Here is a 14,614-nt window from a genome sequence, read left to right as displayed (position 1 = left end):
TGTGAATTCACATTAGAGGCAGGACTTCTATCCAGGTTTTCCCAACTCTGAATGCAGCTCTTTACCCAATATACTATGCTGTTTGTGTGGCAACAACAAAGTTTATTTTAGTGTAAGCCAATGTCTTGTCTCTGTATTTTTCAAATGGAAACCACATTAACTATTTCTATTATTTCACCGTCCTGAAAAATCAATCGAAAGCATGTTAAATACTTACTATGTCCCAGGCACAGAGCTACTGTACACTAAAAAGAGACCTGTGCTAGATAATCCAACAACTAGGAGAGCCTGCCTTAGGATCCTTCATAGTTTAACTGGAGAGAAGAGGTCTGGAGTTCTGAAAGCAAAAAGACAGGCAAAAGTTAATAGCTAGCCTCAAGTCTTTGTCCTTATTGGTATGTAGAAATTAGTACAAAAGCAAATTTCCCAGAGACTTTCATATCTGAGACTTTCTCTAACGAATTCAATAATTTTAGTATCTATTCTACTCTTTTCTCATTCAATTCTGTTTGGTTTCTAAGTTAAGAAGTGTGTTTCATTTGCATAAATGGTAACTATTCTGAGATAAGGGGGTGGGCTTTACCATTCATAACTATACATTTAAATTCTCTAGAGTATCATTCATACTTCAAATGGAGCAGGAAGAAAATACTCATTCAGTTTCTCTTTAATGGTGACTAACACATGAATGATTATAACGTTAGGCTCTGAAGGGCTGGGGGTGGTCTTCAAATGCCAGCTATCAATTCCAATCGTTTTAAGTTCAATACAGAGCATACTGACCCAAGGGCCACTGTCACTTCCTTTGACCAATTTCACCCATGGTAAAAAATGGGAAGATTATGAAACATGCCTATTAACTAGAGTTATAAAGTATCTGTGTACAGTGCCATCACAATAATAAGATGTTTTACCAAATAATCTCAGAATAGAAATTAGCAAGGAAGCAACCTTTTTACCAAAACTCAATAATAGCTGCTCTCTAGGCACTGATTTTTCTAGCTAAGAATATGAGCTCTTGGGAGGGAATATAAATGTAAGGGAATGGTAGTAGTTCTTTACCCCTATCTAGTTTTAATCAGTAGCAGAAATTGAATTTACACAGATCTGCATAAATTATTCAGTTGTCTGTGCTTCTCTCATACATTTAAACTTAATAAAAACTTATTAAAATAAAATTTAAACTGAATAAAAATAACTTGGCTATCTTTAAAATTGTCGTATCTTGATTTCTTCCTTCTAACCCTTTTCTCCTTACCAAAATGGCAGAGAAGAACAAGAAAGGAAAGCTTATCTATCCAACACATCAACAAGTGATTTTTATACTGCTCTTTATGGCTTTCAAAGAACTTTCTTCACAACAGGAAGCTTGTGAAGGAGATAATACAAACATGACTCCTATTTTACTAATGAGGAAGCTGGGGCTTAGAGACATTAAGTGGCTTGCCTAGGTTACAAAGCTAACCTTGAATCAAAACTGGAATTCAGTTATCTCATTCCCCTTCCAACCCTCCATCATGCTGCTATACTGGCCTGCAGGCAACTCTTCCAACACGCCCCTCATTCCTCATCTCTATCTCCAGCCTCTGGGCCTCTGCACAGGCGCTTCTCTGGACTTACCTGGGATGTTCCCCCCTCTGACCTTTAGGACTCAGTCCTCCATAGGAGGTCTTTCCCCACCACCATCCCCAGCTGCACTAATCCACCCCTCTCTCCAGATCACTTTCTACTTTGCAAACATCTTGTACAGCCTCAATTTTATAAGGTTGTTGTCACCTCTATTGTCTATTTCATTAGGGGAAGGACTGAGGATCCTTTTTTTTTTGTCTTTCTCTAGAATCTAGCACATAATAAGCACTGAATAAATGCTTGTTGATAGACTCCAAATCCAAATCTTTCAACTTCACCATATTGCTGAGCCTGCATTCATTGCCTTTTACTGCCCCACTTAACCCAAATGTCAAGATATCTCAGCCCTAACACAGAGAAGAAAAAAAAAGGTAATTAAAGCAAGAGTCACGGAATAAGAAGAGAATGAATCATCACAATTATCATAACTCACATTTACTTAGGCTTACAAAGTATTCACCAAATATTTCACTCAACACATGTAAAGCATGTACTCTGTAGAAGGCACTACAAAAGTACGCAGGGGTCAGAGCTCAACATCTGTGCCCCACAATCTCATACCATGCAAAGCATGGATTTCAGAGCATCCCCACCCTAACCTCTGCGCCATTTCCTCCATCCCAGGCTCTATCATGCCTTCCTTTGCCTCTTCCTGTCATTTCCAATGTGACTGTTGGCAAATCCTTTGCCTCTCTAGGCAGATGAAGGTGAATGTGGCTGCCTGAGCAGAAGGCAAACTGCCTGGCATACCCATGCCAACAAAACACCCAAGTATGAAGCAGCATGAATCACAGTCAAGAAATCCAAGGAGAGGTAATGATAAAGGCCTCATTTCTAATTATATAGAGAACTAACTCAAACTTAGTCAAGCCGTTCTCCAAATGATGAATGGTCAAAGGATATGAACAGACAATTTTCTGATGAAGAAATTGAAACTATCTCTCGTCATATGAAAAGATGCTCCAAATCACTATTAATAAGAGAAATGGAAATTAAGACAACTCTGAGATACCATTACACACCTATCAGATTGGCTAAGATGACAGGAAAAGATAATGCGGAATGTTGGAGGGGATGTGGGAAAACTGGGACACTGATACATTGTTGGTGGAACTGTGAACAGAGCCAGCCATTCTGGAGAGCAATTTGCAATTATGCTCAAAAAGTTATCAAACTATGCATACCCTTTGACCCAACAGTGTTACTACTGGGCTTATATCCCAGGGAGACCTTAAAGGAGGGAAAGGGACTTGTACGAGCAAGAATTTGTGTGGCAGCCTTTTCATAGTGGCTAGAAACTGGAAACTGAATGGATGCCCCTCAAATGGAGAATGGCTGAATAAATTGCGGTATATGAATATTATGGAATATTATTGTTCTCTAAGAAACAATCAGCAGGATGGTTTCAGAAAGGCCTGGAGAGACTTACATGAACTGATGCTGAGTGAAATGAACAGAACCAGGAGATCACTGTACAGGACAACAGCAAGATTATGTGATGATTAATTCTAATGGATGTGGCTCTTCTCAATCATCTCATTATTAATATAAGGAGATGATTCGGGCCAATGATCTTGTTCCAATGACCTTGTGATGATGAGAGCTATCTGCACCCAGAGAGAGGAATGTGGGAACTGAGTGTGGATCATAATATAACATTCTCACTTCTTTTGTTGTTTGCTTGAATTTTATGTTTTCTCATTTTTCTTCTTTTTTGATCAGATTTTTTTTTGTGCAGCAAAATAATTATATAAATATGTATTACTATATTCGACTTACCATTTTTTTTTACCATGTTTAACATATATTGGATTACTTGCTATATATTTTTACCATGTTTAACATATATTGGATTACTTGCTATCTAGAGGAAGAAGTGAAGGGAAGGGGGGGGGGGAATTGGAACACAAGGTTTTGTAAGAGTCAATGTTGAAAAATTATCTTTGCATGTTTTAAAAATAAAAAGCACCAATAAATTTTTTTTAAAAAAAGAAAGAAATCCAATGAAAAACTACAAGAGGCTTCTTCCACCTTAGAATTGGACACACTGGCCAGACTTTTCTGGCTATAGGCAACAGGAAATGGGTGGTGGTGGTGTTCAGTCGTTTTAGTGGTATCCAACTCTCTGTGAGTCTATTTGGGGTTTTCCTGACAAAGACACTGGAATGACTGGTCATTTCCTCCTCCAGCTCATCTTACAGATGAAGAAATTGGGACAAAAAGGATAAAGTGACTGTGGAACAAGTCCACAGAACTAGTTAAGTGTCTGAGGCCCCATTTGAGCTCAGGTCTTCCTGATTTCAGCCAGGTCTGGCACTCTATCCTTTGTACCACCTAGCTGTAGAAAATAGAGACCTTCTAGGAAATCCAAAAACAGTGGCAGGTAATCAATCTCCCAAGGATATCAGAGACAGTACAGGTAATGTCTAAAGGATTCCCCAGAGAAAGCCCCCAGGGAAGGAACACAAGGGGAGATAGAGAGTGAAGGGACATCTTAACTCCAGGGTTAAGAACTCTGGAAATCCCAGGGAGCAGTGGACAGAGATAAGCCATCAATACACTGCTACAAGGCAACACTGGTCTAAAGTGGACTCAGCTTCAAAAATTCAGGGAAGTCTAACCCTGAGTGATGGAGATCAGTGCAAGAATCCAGAAGACAAATGCCAAGACCAATCAGGGCTCAGCTCCTTACCCAAAAACACAGAGAGTAGGGATGGAGGGGGAGAGGAAGTGGGAAGTCTGGTCCTGGTCCAACACCCCAAATCAGGAATTACAAGCTGTAAATGAGTATATAAAGAAAATACTAATACCAAAAATTATTATAAATCTAAGGATCCCTCCAAAAGAGTATCTCTGTAACAGCTGGAAGCAGAGATTCAATAGGAAAAAATGGATTTTCCACAAGGACTAAATGAATATCTAAACGAAATGAAACAAGATAATATGAAGCAATATAATAAAGCAATAATGAAATTAAACAAATTATAAAATAAAAGCTTTACGGCAAAAGATTTGAGAGAATGAAAAGCTTAGTTGAGAAAGTGTTCATCTTTACCCAAATAAAGTCCCTGAAAACTGTAATAGACAAAGTAATCAATGACTGTATAAAATGGGGGAAAAAAAAAACCGCTGGAAAAAAAGGAAGAAAATATAAGATATCTGATATCAAAATAATTGACCTGAAAATTGACTTAAAGTTTAATTTTTAAGAATTTAAAGAATTTAAGAATCAACAGACTCCCTGAAAACTATTATTTTAAGAAACTTGGATACTATATTAAAAAACCATAAATAAAAACTGCCCAGACCTACCAGAATCAGAGGGCAAAGTGAAGATTGGAAGAATGACCAAATTTCTCTCTAACAGATAAAGGTATTGTATACAAGATAAACAATTAAAACAGACATATATATACATATATATATGCCATTCTCCAAATATAAATAGACAAAGGCTATGAGCAAACAGTTCTCAAAAGAATTGTCAACTATAAACAACCCCTAAAATTGCTTATACTATAAATTAAGAAAGGTAACAAAAGATAGGAATATTCAGGACTCATGGGATTGTAGGAAGAAAGGAACACTACTATATTGATAGTAAAGCTGCCAATAAGAATTTTAGAAAACGATTTTAAATTAAGCAAATTAAGATGTTAAGATATCCATATCCTTAATTGCAGAAAATTTCATTGAGGATTATAACCCCAAGGAAATCATTGATAAGAAGAAAGTCTTCATATATAGCAAAATAAAGCAGTACCATTTGTGACTGTAAAGAATAGAAACAAAATAGATATCTATAGACTGCATAATAGCTAAACAAATTGTGAAACATAAAGTAATGGACTATTAATGTGTTTAAGAAATGACAAATGTGATGAAGGGTTCATATAGAAAGATTTATATGAACCAATGCAGAGTGAGGTTAAGTAGCGCAAAGAAAACAATATACACAATGACTATAACAATGGAAATGATAAAACCACCAATAAATAAATAAATAAGTGAAAGTTGCAAAATTATAAAGAAAAAACATGACTCAAAATCACAAACATGAGAAAACATTTCTACCCCCTCCCTTTGTAGAAGCAAGAATTTCCCAAATGATGCACATTGTATATATTTTCATTTTTTTTAATATATTGATCAGTTATGCTGAACTTTTTTCCTATTCTTTTCTTTAAAAAAAGTGTCATTATATGAGATGACAGTGAGGAGAGGAAGGCTATGAAGGGGAATTATGGGGGTATAATAAAACAAAACATCAATAAAAACTTTTTTTTAAGGATCTACTTGAAAGAAACCCCAAAAGAAAAAGTCCCAAGAATATCAAAGCCAAAATCCAAATCAAAGAAAAAATATTGCAAGCATCCAGAAAGTAGTTCAAATATCAAAAAAATCAGGATCACGCAAGACTAGTAACCTCAAATGTAACTGAGAGAAGATCTTGGAATTCAACACTTCAAAAGGCAAAAGATATTTACTACCAAGAATAAGTTACTCTTCAAAGCTAAATACAATTTTATAGGGAAACAAATTGGCCTTTAATAAAATAGAAAATTTTCAAGCATTTCTGACTAAGAAAGGAGCGTAGGAACTCTGAGAAGCAAATATAGGAATTTAGAGAAGCCTGGAGGGTAAATTTATCTGATCAATTATATAATGATGAAATGCAAACATTCTAATGGGGGAAAAGAAACAACCAACCCTTAAAAACCTTAATGTCTTCAAAGAATATTGAAGGAGTTAAAGAAGAAAAATAGAGGTATTAGGAATAGACTGATTTGATTCTGTTCAGAGTTTAAGCAAGGAAAAAGAAAGGAGGGTTAAAAAAAAAAAAGGAGAAAAATACACACCAGTGTATTTTTACACTAATAAAAAGGAAGGAGGTGGAATGTGCTATTTTTTCTAATTGAAATATATTTGAAGAATATCCAAATACAGAGGAAAGGATGAAGGAATTGGGACATCAGACAAACCTCAATCCTCTTAAATGGAGAAAGGAGGGTTGAATACACACATATAATAGTTTAGTGTAGAGATTCATTAAACTCAAAGGGAAATGAGAGGGGATAAGAAAAGAGGATGTTTAAAAGAGGGAGTTTAATACCATGAGGAATAGCTACAAACAAAATAAACTTCCTGTTCCTGAAATGGGGATTAAAAAAAGAAAAAGAAAAGAAGTGATTGTCTCTTTGATAACTAAGGAATGAATGGCTGGACAAATTGAGGTATGTGATATAATGGAATATTACTATATCACAAGAAATGATGAAAGAGAAAATTTCAGAGGATCTTGGATAATATGAAGTGATGCTGAGTGAAATGAACAAAACCAAGAGAACAACTTATATAAAGATGGCAAAGTTATAAAGAAAAACAACTTTGAAAGACTTAATGCAATAACCACAGAAATCATGATGAAGTATGTTACCTCCTCCTGAAAGAAAGATGATGAGCACAAGATACAAAAACATACAGTTTTGGACCTTGCTAGTGAACAATATTTTTTGACTATGCTTATTTGTTACAAGTGAATTTTTCTCCTCTTTCTCTCAGTTTTTAATTGGGGGAAAGGTTAGCAATAATGCTTTTTAAAAGAGCAATTTAATTTTTTTTTAAATGATAGACAACAAAAGTTCAGAAGAAAGTACAGAGAAGCAGGTTAGTTTTAAGAGAAGCATGAAGAATTTATTATATACTTTTTCTTTAAAAGTAAGCAGTGAAGATTCAGTTTTACATAGGATACTTTTTTGTGTTCTGCAGTGTAGATGAATTACTCTTTTGGGCAGTGTTTTAAGTTCAGACTAAAACTTTTTAAACTTTCAAAGACGGGGAAAAAAATAAAAGTTTAAAGAAAAATGGAAAATAAAATGAATGAGTTAACCTGGATGACCTCTTTCAGAGCTCTATCTATGATGCTGTTTTTATGACTATCATTTTAATTTGTCTTGGATCATTGGTCAAAAGGCTAAAGTGGAAAGAGCGTGGCCTGTACTTACCCTTGGAATGGATCATCCAAGAGTTAAGCAGAACTCTCCAATCTATATATAATACTGCCCTCATTTCTTACCCAATCACTGTGAATATAAGAAGGATGAGGTGAGAAATCCTAAGATTTTCTTCTAGTAATGAACTAGGGCTCTAGAACTATCCAGTGAAACCAGGCCAATTCTAAGAATGAACTATGACACAAAGACAGCTCTCCCACCTTATAATAAAGGCATCCCTTTTACTCATTCTATCGCATAGGAACAGCAACAAATCAGCCAATACTTGATATCAAGTATTATGGGATAAAAAAAGAAAATACAGAACTTGTTTATCCTGGGATTATCTTGAACATCCCACTCCTAAGATACAAATTACCCAGTTAAGCTAAAATGACATTCCTGACCAATTCTACTATTGATAAATATTTCTGAATTATCAGAAATGTGTTAGGAGGAGGAGAAGCCTGGAACAGTCTGATCAAGACCTACTCCTACAGAAATTAAGAAAGGGAATTTTGTAGGGAAAGGAAAAGAGTAAATGTACTTTTTTAAATGTTTAGAACTATTCACAAAATATGGGATAGACTTTGGTACTCAAAAAAGGTGGCTGGGTGGTATGCAGGCACCAACCAAAAGATTTTATGGGACTTGTTCTATTGATAACAGTGTTACCTAAGTAATCTTTCAAGCTCTGGTGATACAGGTCAAACTCCCTTTACAAATGTTATGTGCCCCTGAAAAGTGCCTATAGGACAAAATAGGAACTCCCCTGTAAGGCATTTAATCTAGCTCCAACCTATCTTTCAAGGCTGACGGAACATTACTCTTCATGCAATCTACATTCCAGCAAAATGTCCTACTCTGATGCTCCTCATATATGACATTCCATCTCCTGTCTCCATGACTTTGCTGGGGCTGTCACTTTGTGCAAAGTGAGAAGACAAGGGGAAATGAATGTTACCAGAATCATTTGTTTTTCTCCTCAACCTTACAAGAAGTATATCCTAATCCTTGTCCTAGAAATCATTTTGTATAAAATTTATACTTATTTTTCTGTTTATATGCTGTTTTCCTTTAGTAGAATGTAAGCTCTTTGAAGAGAGGGAACATTTCATTTTTATCTTTATATCTCCGGACCTAGGATAATACTTGGCACATAGTAGCCACTTAATAAATGCTTGCTTAATGAATATATAAACTGAATTATAGCTAACACCAAGCCTTTAGGAGACTTTTCTATTTAAATAAATTTTGTAGTAAATCCTTTTGTAAAGTGAATAATTATCCTTGATTTGTTTTATAAATCTAGATTTTTCATATTAGGTACACATAAAAGTGAAAAACATCAATGCTTTAAATTAAAAATATATTATAGCATATCCTTTCTTCCGCATTTTAACACATTCTTCCTGGTGCCTAATCAAAGCGCAAAGAAGCCCCCAAATTCCTAAAGGTTACAATGGTAGGGTACAAGTTGTAACAGATCCCACCAAGCTAAAAAAGGTCAGAGCAAATCTGAAGAAGCTTATATCAGTTTTCCCACCTAATTTTTGTGCAAGGACAAGTCATTTCTCTGGATTTCAATTTTCTTATCTATAAATAAGGAAAGATTAGCCAGATGATCTCCAGGTTAGCTTCAAGGCTTCTAGCTCTGAAACCTCTGATTGTAGGCTTACCAGAAAGTAGGTTTAAGCAACTTTTAAAAATAAATTCCACATGCAGAACTACAACAGTGATGATGTTATAACTAAAGAACCATATTATTTGCGAATCAACTCTAAAATTCTAAAAATCTAGGGATCTTCCTGGCTCTGCTCCTGAGAATTCAGATTAGCTTCTCTCCAATACAAATAGGCAAATGGATATTGAGCAATTCTCTCACTTACCAAAAATCACTACATAACATAAAATATAAAATAAGCAATTTCTTTTGACAACAAACATAAATTGAACAGGTTATGGTGTTGTTCAACTGTAAAGTACTTTTTGCCCTATCCTGTATTTAGATCAAGATTAATTCCTCTGAAGTTGAAACCACTAACTAGAATCATAGTTAAAATATACTACAGGACTGACTTCATAATTATGTCAAGAAAAAGAGTTATCGTACTGATGAATCACCTGTACAGTGAAACGTTCTGAATTGTTTTTTTTAATTGTCTTGTGGGGCTTAGATAAAAAATTTATTTGATCTTGTAATATAATTTCCACTGAACAAATTACAATTGACTTTTTCCATGACAGCAGCTTCTGACAGGGACAACTCAGAAGACATTTAAACAGGAATAAGTTTCACATGCTTTCCTTCCTCCTTTAGCTATCAGCTTCTTTTTCTGGTTCTTCAAACAAAGAAAAATGTGGTAGCTCTGCTACTTACAGACACTCATTCTCAGCAGTTTCCTTCTTGCCCCAGCTCCAAAAAGGCCTTCTCCCACCCCAAACTCACATGAGAATCCTCCCCAGGCCAGGCCTACCCATCTGCCCTGTGGTCTAGATTAATCAAAGCCTCTGAGATTTAGAGGAGAGTTGCAGTTTCTGAAGCTAAATTGAGTCCTGAGAAGGTACTCAACCTTCTGGAGGTCAGATAACAAAAAGTACAAAGAAACAGCCTGGCGGACAGGCTTTTGTCCCAAGGACTCAAACTTTGTACCAACAGGGAGTTGTACCGGGATCCAACTCCGGGGAAATGCAGCCATGGGGAGGGAGAACAGGAAGCTGTGGGGCAGGAAGCCTTCACTTCCATTGTTGGGATAACTTCCTGAAGGCAACTCTTCTAACTATGGCTATCGGGACACCACTAGAGTGGAGGAGCTGTTATTTGTTTCAAGTCACCAGGTTGCTCAGTAGTTCCTAAAAGGCCTAAATGATGGGACCTACCCCCAAAAGTCAGCACCTATCCCCTACCTCAAAACTCTGTGGACCCCAAGCACCAGGGACACATGTCTACCTCAGGCCCCCAAAAGATCTGACTAGGTCCTCTGAAGAGGTATCACTGTTCCTACTGTTTCTCCTTAGACAAAGACTGCCCCCTTAACCTCACTAAGCCAGTGTCTTCCTATGATAAAATGTGCGTATGGAACCAGCAAGTGGAATGGGGGTATGTGAGAGGCAGAAAAGTGGAGTAAAAAGAACAATGGATTTAGAATCAGAAGGTACAACATTTACTAACTTCATGACCTTGGCAGTCACTTTTATTTGAGAACTGGCAACAGTGTGACCTGCCAGGGTGGTATTAAGCACTCAAGAAGAGAACTGGCTTCCTAAAGGGCTCTGATGAACGAATACCAGACAGATTCAAGTCCCCGGGAATCCCAGGACCTGTGAAATGACAAGAGAGACCCAGCCCAAGACCAACAGGAGGGCAGGGTCACTTTCACCCAGAATGACAGGGCATGGGACACTCCAAGGAAGAACTCCTGCAGATGAGATCACAGAGCCATCCAAATACCAAGCATTTGGTAAACTGACAGCATCACATGCGTTACTTCATTATGTCCCCCAATGCCTCACATATAGAAAACACTTAATAAACCTTTGCTGAATAAAACTGAACAGAAAATACACGGCATTTTAAGTCTTGGGTAAGCCCAATCGCATGCTCTCCTCCACAATCCCCTCGGATTCCTGGGGGCAGCACCCACAGCCAAAGTGACCCAACCGCGCCTGTGAGGTTCACGTCTGCATGGAACGTACAGTGGCTTCCCCCTCAGGACCCTTCCTCACTCTCACGCACAGTCTGGGCTAAGTGACGGTATAATACACAGACCGATTCACCCTTCACACCCGTAACCCAATCCTACCTGCCTGCTTGGGAGGTGGCCCAGGTCCCAGTCCCATGTCTGAGAGAGAGCGCCCCGGGACTGTCCCACAGCCCCTCACTCTGGAACAGTACTACCCTTCCCTGCCTTTGGGTTAGCTCTGTAAATCTCCCTCCCCCCCTTTGTAGAAAGACCCTGGCAGCGTCCACAGCATCAGCTCTAGCTCTCTGTCCACCAGCCTCCAGCATCCCCATGGAGCCCTAAGATGCCTCCCAGGCTCCTCTCTCTTTGGGACAGCTCCGGTCATTCCTGGTCTTACCTCCCTCTCAGTCAGGGCTGACACTGTCCCCACAATCCCTACACTTTCTGTAGACCCTCCCCCAGCAACTCTGCAGAGAGGGGGCCCGGGCAGTTCCCAGATCTGTGTGTCCCACCATCCCCACTGTCCCTGTCTGTAAGATGACTTTATAATTATTTATGGCGCATCCTCTCCATGCGTTCCCTCCTTCTATGGGTCTGGTCCTGGGACTCCCCACATCTCTCTCTCTCTCTCGTTTTTTGCTGAGACAAGTAGGGTTAAGTGACTTGCCTAGGGTCACACAGCTCCGTTAAATGTCATGGTTGAACTCCTGACTTCAGCCACATCTCTCTTAACAGCACCTCTTGTAGCCCCACCCCACTCTCGCTTTATAGAAAAGTGTGGGGCCCTCCCCGATGCCTCTTCTCCACGGGCACACTTCTCTCCTGGTAGCCGCAGGGGCACACACACTCACTCACACACAATGGGGAAGGCTTGGATCCCCCCACTTGTTTCTGGCAAGCGCTGCCTCCTCTCCTCTCCCATCTCTCTGCGGGGCAGCCCTTGCAGCCCTCAGCCCATTCTCATTTCCCTGTGATATAGCTTTATAACCACTCCCCCACCTCCCCTGACCCGACCCCCCTCCCCAGAGTGCCACCACCTCATCTCACCTCCCCTGTGGGCATTTCATCCTGGCACATTCTATCACTCCTGTTCTCCCCTGAGGGCAGGCCTTGGTACACCCCCATCCACCTGAATATGGGACCCCAGCTCTTCATCGAGCCCCCCACCCCCACATCTGAGCACGGATCCCAAAGCTTGTCCCAAACACACCACTCACTTCCCAAGAGCGGGGGCGGGGCGTCCTCATGCCCATACTTTTCATGGGCTGGCAGGTACTCCTCTCTCCCCCCAATCCATGGGGCAGGCCTGAGAAGCCCTCCTCCATTCCCTCTGGGGGCTTCGGGAACTCCTCCCGCTCTACAGGGCCCACTTCCTTCTGCTGGCTTGCAGGTCAGCCTCAGTGTGCTCCTCTCCTTCTCCGAGGGATGGCCCTGGTACCACTACCCCTGCCCCCAGCTAGGGAGCAGGCCCGGACTAAATCTGGGACAGCCCGAGCACTCCTGCCTTCATGTAAGAAGTCCAAGTTTAGTTCCTTTAGGAGACAGACGTGGTACCCACCTCGACCTCTCCACAAGGAAGAGCCGCTGCACCCTGCCCACCCTTCTATCAGCCACCAACATATCTCCAAAGGGAGCCTAAGAGTTCCCCCTGCTCAGTCCCCTAAGGAGCTGCCTGGGGCCTCTGCTCACCATCCTGTAGGTCAGGCCTGGCACCCCCCTGCACAGGGACAACCCCCTACAACAGCCCTAAGACCCCCGGCTCACTCCACCAAAACTTATTCCCCCATGAGACAGCCCTGGGATCCCTACTCACTTTGGAACAGCTGGGACCCCATGCTCCCTCTCCTAAGAGGTAGTCTAGCACCCCTGCTTCCTCCCCGAGAGGCAGACCCCCTGCTCCCAACATCAAAGAGTAGCCTAGCCACCCCCCCCTGCTCCCTCCCGAGAGGAAGCTTAGAACCCCCCTGCTCCCTCCTCTGGGAGACAGCTCGGAACCTCCCCTGCTCACTCCCCCGTAAGACGGCCCATGCCCCTGTTCAATTCCCTACTGGACAGCCTACAACCCCTGCTCCGTCCCCCATGGCTCACTCTCCCATGGAACAGTCTGGGACCCTGCTGACTCCCCTGTGGAAGAGTTTGGAGCCCCGAATCCCTCCCCTACGGGCAGCCTAGAACCCAGAACCCTGCTTCATTCCCCCACGTCTTACTCTTCTATGGAACAGACACCTGCTGGCTCCCCGAGGGAGCGGCTCAGATCTTGTCCCCTACACCTGCCCAATGCCCCCGGCTCGGACCCGTCGGACGCCGGCCAGGCCAGGCCCGGCCCCGCCAGGAGCCGCCCTCTCCCGGGACAGCGGGACTTGTTGCTCACCTGGGTGCGCGAGAAGCCCACAGCTACAGGGCCCGTCGCCCCGCTCTATCTGCTGCTGCGGTCCGCAGGGTCGTCTCGCCCCTCCAGTAGCGGCCACTACTTCTGCCTTCGGTCCCTCCCTCAGTTCGCTACGCCCCCGGTCGCGCTCGCCAGATCCGAGTCCGCCATTACGCGCTCCCCTCCCTGAGACGTAGCCCCACCCCGACATCAAATCTGATTGGTTCGTGGCCACGCCCTCTCAGCGCTTCCAGCTTTTTCATTGGCCTTCATGGAGCGCCTGTCAAACTGATACGCAAAAGACGTACTCGGCAGGCACTGCCCCGGGAGCTCCACCCGAAAGACTTCCGCAAATGGAGTAAACAGGAGGGAGGAGACCAAATAAAGTTAAAGTCGGGGTACCAGGAAGTCAACTTCCTAAATTAAAAACAGAAAATATTACTTTTAAAAAATTAAATCCTCTTTAAAATAATTTTGTTCAGTTTATTCTTGTGTGAGATTCTAGAGAGTGGTGTATATGAATTGAATAAATGAGCTGAGTCTAGAAACTTCCTCTTGGCACCCTCTGGTTACAGTTGGTTTCGCCCCAGTCCCTCCTCCCGGCTTCTGACGAAGACTAGGAGGGAACTAGAAAGTTGAGTCAATTACTCGGTCCTTGGATCTGGCTCGAGCACACCCAGGGCGGGGCCGAGAGCGCAGCGAGGGTGGGGTAACCGGCTTGGAGAGGTCCTGTGGAGGGCCCCACGTGTCGGAAAAGTGGGCTGTCAAACCCCCGACCCTAGCTTACAGCTCTTCAAAATTCTCTTCCTCAGAGAACTTGGGACCCCAGGACCTCCCGCCCTTCGGGGTAGCTTCCAATGGCCGCGGGTGTCAATTCCATTCGGTTTATTTCAGTCCTACAGAACTTTCATTAAGTTTTCCTTGTGCAAGGCTGGCTGGAG

The 14,614-nt window shown here is 41.5% G+C and overlaps 1 protein-coding gene across 1 annotated transcript in view; it reads right to left on the bottom strand.

Annotated features, from left to right (window-relative positions):
- The window catches only part of WASF2 (WASP family member 2), an 82,874-nt gene extending 69,026 nt beyond the window's left edge, over positions 1-13,848 (bottom strand). The window contains exon 1 of the mRNA XM_051988071.1: positions 13,677-13,848. The gene's annotated coding sequence lies outside the window, so the exon portion shown is untranslated. The remainder of the gene's footprint in view (positions 1-13,676) is intronic.
- Positions 13,849-14,614: the final 766 nt, after the last annotated feature.

The sequence above is a fragment of the Antechinus flavipes genome, chromosome 3 (assembly GCF_016432865.1).
Source record: "Antechinus flavipes isolate AdamAnt ecotype Samford, QLD, Australia chromosome 3, AdamAnt_v2, whole genome shotgun sequence".
Classification (NCBI taxonomy): Eukaryota; Metazoa; Chordata; class Mammalia; order Dasyuromorphia; family Dasyuridae; genus Antechinus; species Antechinus flavipes.
This window is presented reverse-complemented; position numbering and strand designations above follow the sequence as displayed.